Genomic DNA, 12,435 nt, shown 5'->3' on the forward strand with positions numbered 1-12,435 from the left:
TTTAAAAAGGAGCTAATGATTTTGAGGTAAGCTGCGGTCCTCAGAGCCATCAGTCAGTGTCGCTCAGTAGGTCGCAAATCATACTCAACGCACTGACACACTGACTCCCCCAAGGAAAGTCGTGCGTGTCGACTGATGACTGATTTGTACCAAACATGACATGTATGCTCTTCATACAACCGTCATCTGCTACGCAAACGGTGCGGTAGCTTCACATCTCTGAAAAGCTCCTGTACAGTGCATGCCACCTATTAAAGGAGTGGAAGCGGACCTGCTATAACAGCCTGCACAGAATTTCCTAATAATGTGAAAGTCAGAGCAAACATATGCGCTAGATATGAGCAAATGTTGGGAAACACAAGGACAGTGTTGCCATCTAGTGGATCCTCTGAATACTCACCTTCTGGATGAGGTTTAGAGCATCGCACAGTCTGCACAAAACTCCACATCAGTTACACCTTATTCAGAATAATAATTCACACAGTGGCGCTTGTCCTGATTGCACACTAAAAGCTGCGTGGATGAAAGTACTAATTAACCATCTTCCTTTTCTTTACTTCCTTGTTAACTTCAGAACTTGTGCATATGTCAAGGCCTGGAATTAATAGGACTTTTTAAAATGACCTTGTTTGTCCACTCTGTGAGGCGTCTGAAGGTAACATGGCTCATTTTACATCCTTGGTGAGGAGCATAGCGTGGCGACTTGAATTACCTTCCCCTCAGCTCGTCTCCCTGTGAAAATCCCATTTTCCCCATACGGTGATGGTGCAATGTGCTGAGCTCGGTGATATCTCAGGGCCCCTCCAAAGTGGAGGAGGGGCGTGCAGACATGCTTACTGCCTCCCTTTTAGAAACCATCATTTCAGCAGGATCGATAGTACGTCCCACTCAAACCATGGCTGCCAGAGTGCTCTGCCTCTGTGTGTGCGGACAGCTGCGCCGAGGCAAGTCCGAGCGAGTGGCTCACGCAGTCAAGGTGAATGATCGCATGCTGCGTCAGACACTCTGCTCCTCACTCGCTCCGAGGTGCAGTTTCTGAGGAGGACCGGTGGGTGGATGATGTCTTAAAGCATTTGGATGCAGTTGCAGACTACATACTGATGAAGCTTCTGTAGCTATTAAATACTTCATGCAGAAAAATCTATCTCCTAGCCGGCTCACAAAAGTGCACAGAGAGTAAATAAAGATTTGCAACTGATGAAGCTCTCCTGATGGCTTTTTTGCTTACACCTCTTTCAGTGTACTGGAGGTTGAGAACTTAAATAGATTCATGGCTGTAGGTGAGAAGACTACTCAAGTTTCAGAGGACTGCTTGCAATTTAAAACCAGCAGAGTCCATTTTTGTAAAGCAGAAATCCTTACACAGCAATAAAAAAAATTATCTGTATCGGTTATTAAAGAAATGAGCTTAGACGGTGAGGTTTAGAACATAATTCAGTCTGTGAATAGTGATGTCTGGCTAGTAAAAGTAGACCCCCCCCCAACTTTTTAAAAACGATGGCCTCCCTTTTTTATGTTAAGCTATACAAGCTTCTAATCGAACTTTCCAACAGATTCATCCTAACATCGCAGGTAATTGGATATTCATTTTATTTAGAAGATGACATAGCCTGCTGCTGTTTTTCCCATCACTGCAGCTATATTTCAGATGTCTTTTCTTGTCAAACTAAGAGTCCGAAACTAAAAGAAAGTGACTTTAAAATTATGTAAAAGAAAAGAAAGAAAAGCGGCACATTTTAAAGTTTGGGGAAAATGTTTTATTTTTATGTGCTTACGTTCCAGTTCCAGTTTATCATTTTCTGCCAAATGATGAAAAATTACACGATTGATTTGGGCAGCCTAGCAAGAAATAATAGAAAATACATAGGCTTCTGATCACTTACACGCTCTTTAAGCAGCGTCTTTGTGTGTACGTGGATCAGCGAGCATGAATTTAAGCATGTACTCTACATGTGTGACTTACAGCGTTACAATAAGGAAAGGGCATCGGCTGGGAAAGGTGAACCACTGCGGGACGCGAGGATGTGGATGGGACAGGATGTGTGGTGCAGTATAAGCATCCCCTCTGCTCAGGTCGCTGCTCATTTGTCAAGTTGCCTGCAGACTTGAATGGTGCATTGCTGCTAAAACACAGAGAGGCAATCAGCAGTGGAACGGCACACCTCCGGGGAGGGGTCCCAGGTGGGTGATAGCCTTCCTGGGTGATCTGCAGATTAAATGGTGTTTTTCTCAACAAAATAAGCTCAGCCAGAGGGTTACTGCAGTAACTGCAGACAGATCTGCATTATTCTAAGGTAACCATTTCATCCTAGGGGATATTTGAGTAACTGATTAGTGTATTCATCAGAAATTAATCTCAGAAATATTTGCTGTGCATGTTTGGTGCTAGACGCAAAGCTCACCGTGCGCATCCCAACTGGAGATAAAGCCTGCAAGTGACCAGTGTCTGATGAGGTGTAGGCCGGCATCAGTTCACACTGCTCATTAGAAAGTATCCAGGACACGCACCAGCCCTTCTCATCAGTCACACAGCGGTTCGGCAGATGGCAGGAGCAGACTCTCGCGTGGTTAAGGCTCTCCTGGCTGCCTCCATAAGGCAAGCGTGCATCCACGAGCTCAGCATGGTATCCATCCAATTTGGAAATCTGCAGCGACAACTCTTTCTTAACAGGCAGACATCTACATGGCAAGAAATTATAAACATGAATCAGTGAAATGAAAACCAGATTTTCTAATTTGGCTCATCAGGTGCATAAAATAATGGATGGCATGAATAAAGCCTACAGTGGATTATGCTGTCAGGTTGTTAGCAGTGTGCAATAGTTGCAGATAAAAATATACAATTAAATATCAAAGCTATGTTCACTGTAACGCAAGATACTGACTCATTGAGCGAAGACAATAATGACGAGTTTCCAGGCAAAGCTTAAAGACAATATTAATGTGATGCTCCGTATTTAAATCATTGTTGGGGATATTTTAAATTTCCTTTACTGTTGAGGGGGGAAAAAAAGCAACAACTTAATCCAACTACTGCATGTGTGTTAAGAGGGTCCAGCGTTCCTCTGAGCCATAGTCGTTCATTGTCATAAAACACGAGCCACACTTTTATTGTCTCTACAATAGTCACAAAAAAAAACCAAAGAAATGAATTCAGGCGCACATGCAGTGTTAGGCTGCCAGAAATGCCAAATATTAATTAATCTGTGGATGAAAATAGTTTCCAAATATCCCGTGCTTACTCCTGTTTGAGTAAAAAACTACAGTCCCATCTGTTGCAGAAAATTACTGATCCAATTTTATTATTAAAAAAACAACAACAACAACAACAACAACAACAACAAAACTATATGTCCATGATTCATTTTGAAGATTTTCATCAGGGATCGCAGCTGAGCACTACAAGCAGGCTCAGAAATGGGAAGAACTGGGAAAGCAGACAAGTAAGCAATGAATTTTTGGTTGTTTTTCAATTCGTTTATTTAATTTGTGTACACTTTAAAGAAGAACTGTTGCAGACTTGAAATGAGTGTGGAGTTTTTATCAATAGTACACATGAAGTGGGAGTAATGCGCTGTGATTAAAATAGTGTATAATGTCGATTTAATTCGGTGTAGCTATAAAATTTAACAAAAAAGAAAAGCAGACTAAAAGCAGTCGGTAAAAATAATGTTAACCTTTCTTTCTCCTAGACTACCTCTGATTTTGAGTCAGGCTTTTTCTGTTTAACACTCGTTTAGCCGTGGATTTCTTTTGGTGAGGACAGTGAAAATGTGAAGAATCACCCCGGAGCCTCTGCCCCTGCTTCTGCTGCTAAAATGGGTCGCAGGCAGATAAACACATCAACAGGCCGCTCTGGAGGAAGCTATACATTATATTTGTCTTTGTCCCTTTGTGTTACCTGTTTGTGGCAGTAACAAATGGCAATAGTGAATGTAGGCCAAGAGACAGCACAGATCTCTATATGACACACTTGTTATGGAGGATATGGAGCGCTCCTCCAAAAACCGGGAAGGCAGAATACAGTCCAGCACAAAACAAGTGAAGAAAAGGCCACACCAACAGGCTGCAGGCAAGATGAACAGGACACGCACACGTAATTATGGACACCCATCATAACGTCACCAACACAGGATGTTAGGATGATTTCAAGGTGATGTTTTTGTGTCAGCTTCTTCAATTTCTTCCCATAAAGAAATATAGAAATTTAGTTGTGAAATGTTATATTTACAGGTATGAATTTTAGGCATTTACATGACATTGCTTTTTTTTGTTTGTTTTATTTTTTTTCTCAAATGGTAACCCCCCCCCCCCCCCCCAAAAAAAAAAAATCCATGTACTTTATTTTTGTTTGTCTTAAAAATATGGCAATCAAACAGAAACCTAAAAAGTTCAGACACTGTATTTAATGGAAGTTACTAAAAATAATAATAATAATAATGAGATAGTCTGATTAACATCTGGGGACAGGGGCATGTTTAATACTACTTAAGAGGCATCGGCTCTTCTTTAAACAGCACAATGTGTTACGCTGGTGTGCAGACTCAGGTCTGGTGTTTTCGTGCTGAAATAAGCAAGACCTGCTCTTATTTCATCACATGACTCAACACCTTGTGTGTCCCCAAACCTGTGCCCCCAGTAGAGCTTTCACTGCCATTCGTTCAGTGGATAGAGAGAAAAGCTTCTTCGGATTTTTTTTTTTTAAAATTATGTGTAACAAAGATGATGAAATCCCCAAGTTATTAGCAATTTCACACTGAGAAGCATGATTTGCCCACACACTCTTCGATGGAGTGCTGGATCTTAACCCTTTAAAGCCTGAACCATGAAACGAATGCCAGATTTTTTTTCTTAATGCAGTGCTTATTAGACCTTCTAACAAAGGTTTAAAAAAATAGATCTGAATTAGTATACATGACACCTAGTGACAATCCAAATTGTCACTAGGTGTGAATGTGCGAATGAATGTGAGTGCGAATGGTTGTCTGTCCCTGTGTGTTGGCCCTGCGACAGACTGGCAACCTGTCCAGGGTGTACCCCGCCTCTCGCCCTATGACAGCTGGGATAGGCTCCAGCTCCCCCCGCAACCCTGAAAAGGATAAGCGGAAGCGAATGGATGGATGGAGCAAATGGATAGTATACATGAGTTTTAATTTGTACCGTAGTTGCTACAACTGGTATTTGCTTAAAATGTATTGTGCAATTTATTTAGGTTTAATAGGTCTGACGGTGTAGAAGTCTCAAAAACTCAAGTATCAAATAAGTTGTTTGGAAGTTAAGGACGTGTTCTGTGTCATCCTGCTGCCCCATCCACACTCTAGAAGTTAAAACCTTTTTTTTTAATCACTAGCCACAAATTTCACACTCCTTGTTTTTTACTGTATCAAGAGGATGGGCGTGTTTCCTTACAGCGAAGAGTAAACAGACGCCTTATTGTCACATTATGAAGCCTTTGAAGCTTCCAAACTACCTCGCATCTCTTGTCTTTTTCAAGCTAAATAAACTAAACTTAGCTCATAATCCAATAAATACTTAACTTGTTTACACTAACCTCGATACAGTTGCTATATTTCCCACAATCTCCAAACTGGCTTCAAAATAGGGACCAATTTTGAGATCTTAAAACTATATTACTGATGGTTTTCTTCATTCTTTGTTCTTCTGTTCTCTTGTTTGTGCCTGCTGATTGTATTCTTGTGAATTCACCTTCATTCTCAATGAGAATATTAAAGTGCCCGATTACATACAGGTTAAATAGATCAGCCTCACAAGATGCTCATTTCTTAATCTTATAAACTTAATTAGTTGTTAAATAGTGCAACATCATGTGTGTTTGATCTTAGTTTCAGTATCCGATGTGCTCTTTGAGGTATTTTCAGTTAAACAGATCACTGCAATCTGTTTTTATTTACATTCTGCGTGGCATGCCAGATCTTAGGGAAACTGGGTTGTTCACGGGCATGCTTGAAATTATTATAGCTGTATGAGAGCTTAATCTAGACTTTCCAGCTGCAGTCTCTCCCTCTTAAGGCTGATGTGGGCATTATGCTTTGCTCCAGCGCCAGTGTAGAGAGCAGACTGGCTGGTGCTGACACTGACAGCTCACAGAGCTGCCGCTCATTCACAACAGAGCAGCCAGCTGTCACAAGTTCAGCCTCTCGCTATTATATCAATCCATCACAGCCCTGTGCCACCATCTCTCTCATACTGAGGGAGAAACTGATGACACCCTGCACTTCATATGTTTCACATATCAAGCTCGGCCTTCAAATCGGGATCTTTAATATCAGGGGGTTAGTAATACTGTAAGAGATTCTTTCAAAATCCGTATCAGGAAATAAAAGATATCTTGGACCGCGCCACTCGCCGGGAATTCACACTTCAGTGTGTTTGTCCCTCTGCGTGCTTACAGTCCTTCCAGTATAACCACATTTGATCTGTTGTGTCATTAACGGTGTCTTTTTCACTCGACTTGGCCTTGGGAGGAATCTCATCAGCTTTACAAAATGAGGTCAGCAAAGAAGCACTGGTGCAGTCGAACACACCACCTTATTCTACGAAGTCAGGAACGCTGCATTCAGTCCATCTCCGTAAGACTGACTGACTGAAGTGAGCAGAGATTTTTGCCAGCTCGCCTCAACCTCCTTCTTGAGTCCAGTTTTCATCAGCAATGTCACGTTTCCTGCGCCACCTTAAAACCCTCTAACATAGCATTCAACTCCAACAACGCTCCAGATTTCTGTATTTTTTATTTATTTTTTGCTGCATCTTGTCAGATGCTCAGAATTTTGCTGCAAAAACCAAAAGAAACAAGGTGTTCACAGAAAAGATGGTAAATCTACACCTTCAAAAGAAATCTGTCCTCAGTCAAGGCAATTCTGCTTTTTGACTAAGGACTACTGAGAATTACTCTGAACTGATGTGTAAACCAAGCAGGCTGCTGAGCTTGTGAATCAATGTGTCTATTATCTTTTCCGGACAGATCAATGAAGCTGAGGAATGAGGTATGAATGGCAAAAAGAAAGGAAAAAAAAGCCGCACGTAAACTCACCAGGCAAGCGTTACAGCCTGCTCCATTATTTGCGGGAGTCAAGATACTTGACAGATAACCTTTATTCTCACGGTTTAGCGTTAACCTCAGTTTAGTCAAAGAATTACTAGAAGACGACCGGCTGCTGTGGCACAAAGAACCAAAAAGGCAATTAGTTGCTAAAATTGATTAAGTCTTCTGCAAGAGTGTATTCACACGTCGACTGAACTAAGCATACCGAATAGAGAAAACAACTTTGAATTTATACGCTCACATAATCTGTGAGGCTTTACAAATATTTACCCACCGTGTCCTTGGCTGGGACAGCGTCAGAGAATATTAAGTCAAGTGGAGAAGCAAAGGCGATAAAGTGACAGTAGCCAGGTAAAGCATACAGAGGTAATCTAATAGGACATGTAAAAGGGCCCCTCCTCATGGCTTATTCATTATAGGGGATGCCATTACTGAAAATGGCGAGGGGTATGTGAGAGATATGCCAGCAGGGGCATTTTCCCCGGTGTCAGTGAAACAGACGAGAGGATGGATGCTGCGAGGATCAGCAGACTGATGCAGCTGCAGCACTGAATGCAGATGGTACATGCAGAGAGTGCTTGCCCATAGCTGTGCTCGTCTGATGCACACCTACAGATATGGACACTCACTGATATCGGCAGCTGATTCCCAATATTGCATTACATGAATTTTGCTGATTCAGCAAATCTGTGCAAATAACTGTGTCTTAATAAAAGCAGAGGATACAAGCAAATTAACGAGAATCCTTTCATATAATACACACACACTCTAATATACTTAAAACTGCTACACATAACCTTTGAGTGCACAGAGTCAAGGTTAACGTGAGATGTATGCAGTTCTCCTCATTCTCCTCCACATAATGTGGGATCACGGGGTGCAACTTGGGGCCCAAGTCATACTGGAGGAGAGAGGAAAAAAAAAAACCTTGCTGCTGCAGTTGGAAGCAGACATCGCTGCACTGCTGCAGAGAACAGCCAAGACGCTGATGCCTCGAAACGCTTTCGAACAGATGCACCATTATCTGTACACTGGCCGTGCAGCGCGCTGCAAATGTCATCGCTGAACGCCGGGAAGTGTAACACCAGGCGCGTTTCCATAAGGAGTGCAAAAAGAGAAGTTCAACCTCAATGTCTGACTGAATGATGGATGATCTCACTCTCACAGAGTTGTGCAACGCACAAGAGACAAATTCGGTTGGTCAAGATATTTCTATATTTTAGCGCACTGCAGAATAGCACCAGTGGAGCAGTGCATCTTGGGTAATGAAAGGTAGGTATTAGAGATTGCAGATTAAGGACATTTTACCGAAGGAAATGTTGTACCTACGAGAACTGTACAACTTTGAGAGAGAAGGGGGGAGCTCTGAAATTAATGCATTAATTTACTGCCTGATTATTACTCATTCATCATAATGCCCGGAGACACCGTTTCCCATACGCATTTGGTGTGCTTTGTGTTTATGTACTGGCTTGAAAAATTGCTTTTAGTTACTGGTTAGATTATAATAAATCACGCAACTTTTCCCCCCAATAAACCCAGATGGCAAATTTGATTTAAAAGCACTGATTTTCCTAATTCACTCAAACGGCTTCACATTTAGTGATCTCAGATTAATTAAACGTCCTTTAAACGTCATCATTTTTCAAACCATACCCGAGGACATCCTCCCAGGTTTTTATTTTTATTTTCGTGTGTGTGTGTTTATGAGGAAATTGGATTTCAGTGATTTTGGATACTGTGACAAGGGGGAGACGGCCTCTGCGTGGAGCAGGGACAGTTCCTCATTGAGGTTTTGAGCACCCTCATATCTCAAAGCAGCTTTTGCTGTGGTGTGAAAACGAATAAAAGAGGATGGCGAGTTATGTGTGCGGCGGAGGGGGGTGGTGGGGAGGTGCGTGGGTTGGGGGTTGGGGGTCTCTCCTGCGAGGAGTCCTTTACACTGATGATTCCCGGGGGTGTCGACGAGGAGGAAGGTTTGCTGAGGGGGTACATGGAGGAGAGGAGGGCGGACTGAGGATAAGCGCACACACACATGCAAACACACACACTGACCCTGGAGGTTGCGTTCCCCTTTAAAAGTCCCATCCCACTCAGATACGCAGAGCTCATGCAGGATCTGCTGCGGCAGTGGGGGAACACTGCTGAGCTGTGCAGTTTATGCTGGCAGCAAGCGTGCAAAGAAGAGGAGGGGGAGCAAGCGTGTACAGGAGGAGGAAGAGGAGGAGGAGAAAGGAAGAGAGAGAGAGAGGGAGAGAGAGAGCGCAAACAATGTCATTCTGTTCAGGAGGCAATGCTGCAGTCAAGTTTGCCGCGCCATGAAAGCACATCACCAGCAACCTGGAGGCTCAGAGTGAGTGCAGAGAAGTTTTCCTCCTCTCCTTCCTGTGTGAGAGATGCGGTCAGAGGCTCGTCCGTAGGTATACCTTCCTTTCCTCTCTAGTCTTATTTAACTTGTTTGCCTCCTTCTATGACGGGCTCTTCTTTCTGTAGGATTGTATACTTTTATTATTATTATTATTATTGCAGGAGTTGATATGTGTATGTCGGTGTGCATGCCTGCAGTGTTAGAGCTCCTGGCGGCTTCTGTCTCATCAGTTTCAGCCTCCTCTGCACCAGCATTAAACCAGGCAGCAGTCTGCCAGAAAACCAGTCAGTTAGCAGTCAGGCTCCACTGCTCCCTCATCCATGTTTAACACATGGTACAGGCTGGAAATAGCAGCCAGCGTGTCAGATAGCGGCTGGTCCAGAGGACTCGCTATTTGACACAAGGACAAAAAAACTCACCGGGATGCTCTCCACACCAGTGGAGAGTTTCATCTTTGCTGACCTAGCTTTTAAGAAGACGACAGGCAGCCTGAGCTCTACTTTTCTCGGCTAGCTGTGCATTTATGTTAACCAGCGTGTTTTCATCGCAAGCATGATGCTGGGAACTGGTGAGAAGGATTTTTCAGGGATCTTGGACTGTGTGAGTGTCTGAGTGCTAAATGGGGAAATGAGAATGAGGCTACAGTGGCCTGTTTGGGACAGGGGAGCTGTGGTGCAGTCATGAAGTTGTGCTGTAGTTACTGGGACTTTTCTGCCATCCTATAAGGGGATTTCACATCAGAGTGCTACTCTGTAGAGACTTTGGCACTTAACTGTGGAAGATGAATGCTTTCTGTTTCGTTTAGATATTAAGTTTTTGTCTTTTAAAAGACGTCCTAGAGCAGGACCAGTCTTTTCTATCGTTGCAGCAGCAATATTTCAGCAACTTTGCTCTAAAAGAAGACGTTGCTACTTTTGTTTCATTGCAGCATCTCTGTTTCAGAAACAATGTAGAAATTGTTTATGGGGGGTTAAAGCTTCTTATAAAAGGCAAAGTATTACAAATGCTTGGAGACCAGTATGGAAGGTGTGAATGGTGAATTCACTTGGCTACACGGTCAGCTCTGAGTTCACCTCGGGTAACTGTGCTAAGACCTTGAAAAAGCCGGCCCTGCATCGTCAGCTTGGCGAGGCTGGAGTCCAAGGCGTTTCTCTGGACTTTGTGTTTCTCCCCACTGCAGGCAGACGGGCACAATGATGATCACAAACTGTACTAAAGGGTCTGTGCTACATCCGGAGCTTGACATCATCTCGGAACATCTGCAGTTCTCCTGCTCGCACTTTCTCTGAGGGGGGGTGCTACACTGCCAGCGAAGGGAACTGCCGCACTCACCTGATGTTCCTTGCACCTCGCTTCTGCCCTCCCCCCACCTCCCACCTTCTCCTCCTCCTCTTTCCTCATCTCCAATTTCTCTACTGTAGTCTCTCTCAGAGGTACAGTTGCCCAGCAGAGCGCCTCACCGGCATGCTTTGCACCTCTGTGATTCTGCCCCCTCCTCCTCCTCCTCCTCTCTCTCAGCCACGCACCCCCCACCCCTCCGTCCCTGCTGAAAAAGTATGCAGCACATGCTCTCACCATCCTCCTTGAGCAATTTGCTTGAGTGAATAGAGAAAGGAGAGAGAGAGAGAAGCAGGAGACAGAGAGCCAGCAGCAGAGCAGCAATCCTGCAGTGTCCTGCAGCAGCTGAGTTCCTGCAGTGCTGGCCTGTAATGGCACACATGCAAGAGTGCGCGCACACACACACACACACACACACACACACACACAGAGGAGGAAATACACCAAAGAGCATCATTCCCTCTCAGAAAATCTCAGACAGTCCTGATGTCACATGACCCTGCATGGCAGAGCAGGCCGTCCTGCAATGTGCTGGACTGTGCTGAGCTTAGAGACAGAGGCAGAGAGAGCGAGAGGGAAAGACCCCCCCCACCCCCAACCTCCCCTACCCCCACACACTACCCATGGAGCACCACGGGGAGGCACTGGTGAGATTAGCCGATTGCCCCCCCTCCCTCCCCTCTGATGGTGCATTGTCCCGTTCCAGCACTCCAGTTCCGATGATGTAATCAATGCAGCAAGCTTTGAACTTGCTCGGCTAGGGGTTCCTTCTCCCACCCCCCCATCCCAAACTGACACAGATGCAAATCTGAGGCTTCAGCTGCAGTCTGTTGCAGGTAGGAGGATGAATAACTACAGTTCTGTACTGAAGTGCAGGGATACGTTCCAGTAAGGGGGGCTACGTCAGCGGTTACCCATATTTCACTCATGAGTAAATTGCATAAATTATCGGCCAAGTCAGTTGGTGAAACTACTGCCGGCACTTTGTGAAAAGACTTCTGCGCGGTGCCGCAACACCACTTCCAATAAATTAAGGCAGCTAACGGCAGCTGCCTCTCTAGTTGCTGTTAAGGGGTGGGCAAAGACGAGGCTCCGAGCCGAGCCGAAAGTGCTTTGAGCTGTTTCAGGGCGTAACATCGCGGTGACTTTGCTCTTTCATTGATAAGGTCATCAGTCTGTTGACAGGCTGCAGTGAAGAGCAGCAGCACTGATGTACAGTGCAGCTTCAGAGATGCTCAGGCAGCCAAACTCAGACCATATAGTAGCAGGTGAGTTTTGCTGAGCTGGCTCCTACCGCTGTTCCCAGAATCTGCCTAGTGATCAACTTCCACTACAGCAGTGATGAACCGGCATCAGGCCTGCTCTAGTAACAGAAAAAAAAAAAACCCAGCTAACAGCAAAGCAGGTTTGAATAATTAGCACTCATGGATGCTGATGATTCTGCACATTTAATGCAGTTTAATGTGTCAGCAGATAAATGCACACTTGTATACTGCACCTTTTCTTTTCTCGCTGCATTAATAAACCGTTTAGAAATTTTGATTTCACTAAAAAATGTCACTTTTCCAGGAAGCAACTAATATTTCACAGCGTTTCATATCTTTGCTGATGCGTTCTCTGTGATTTTTTGCAGTTTCATAATTCATGCCGACGGACTTCATCTGTA

The sequence above is a fragment of the Neolamprologus brichardi genome, chromosome 20, assembly GCF_056152115.1.
Source record: "Neolamprologus brichardi isolate AB-2024 chromosome 20, ASM5615211v1, whole genome shotgun sequence".
NCBI lineage: Eukaryota > Metazoa > Chordata > Actinopteri > Cichliformes > Cichlidae > Neolamprologus > Neolamprologus brichardi.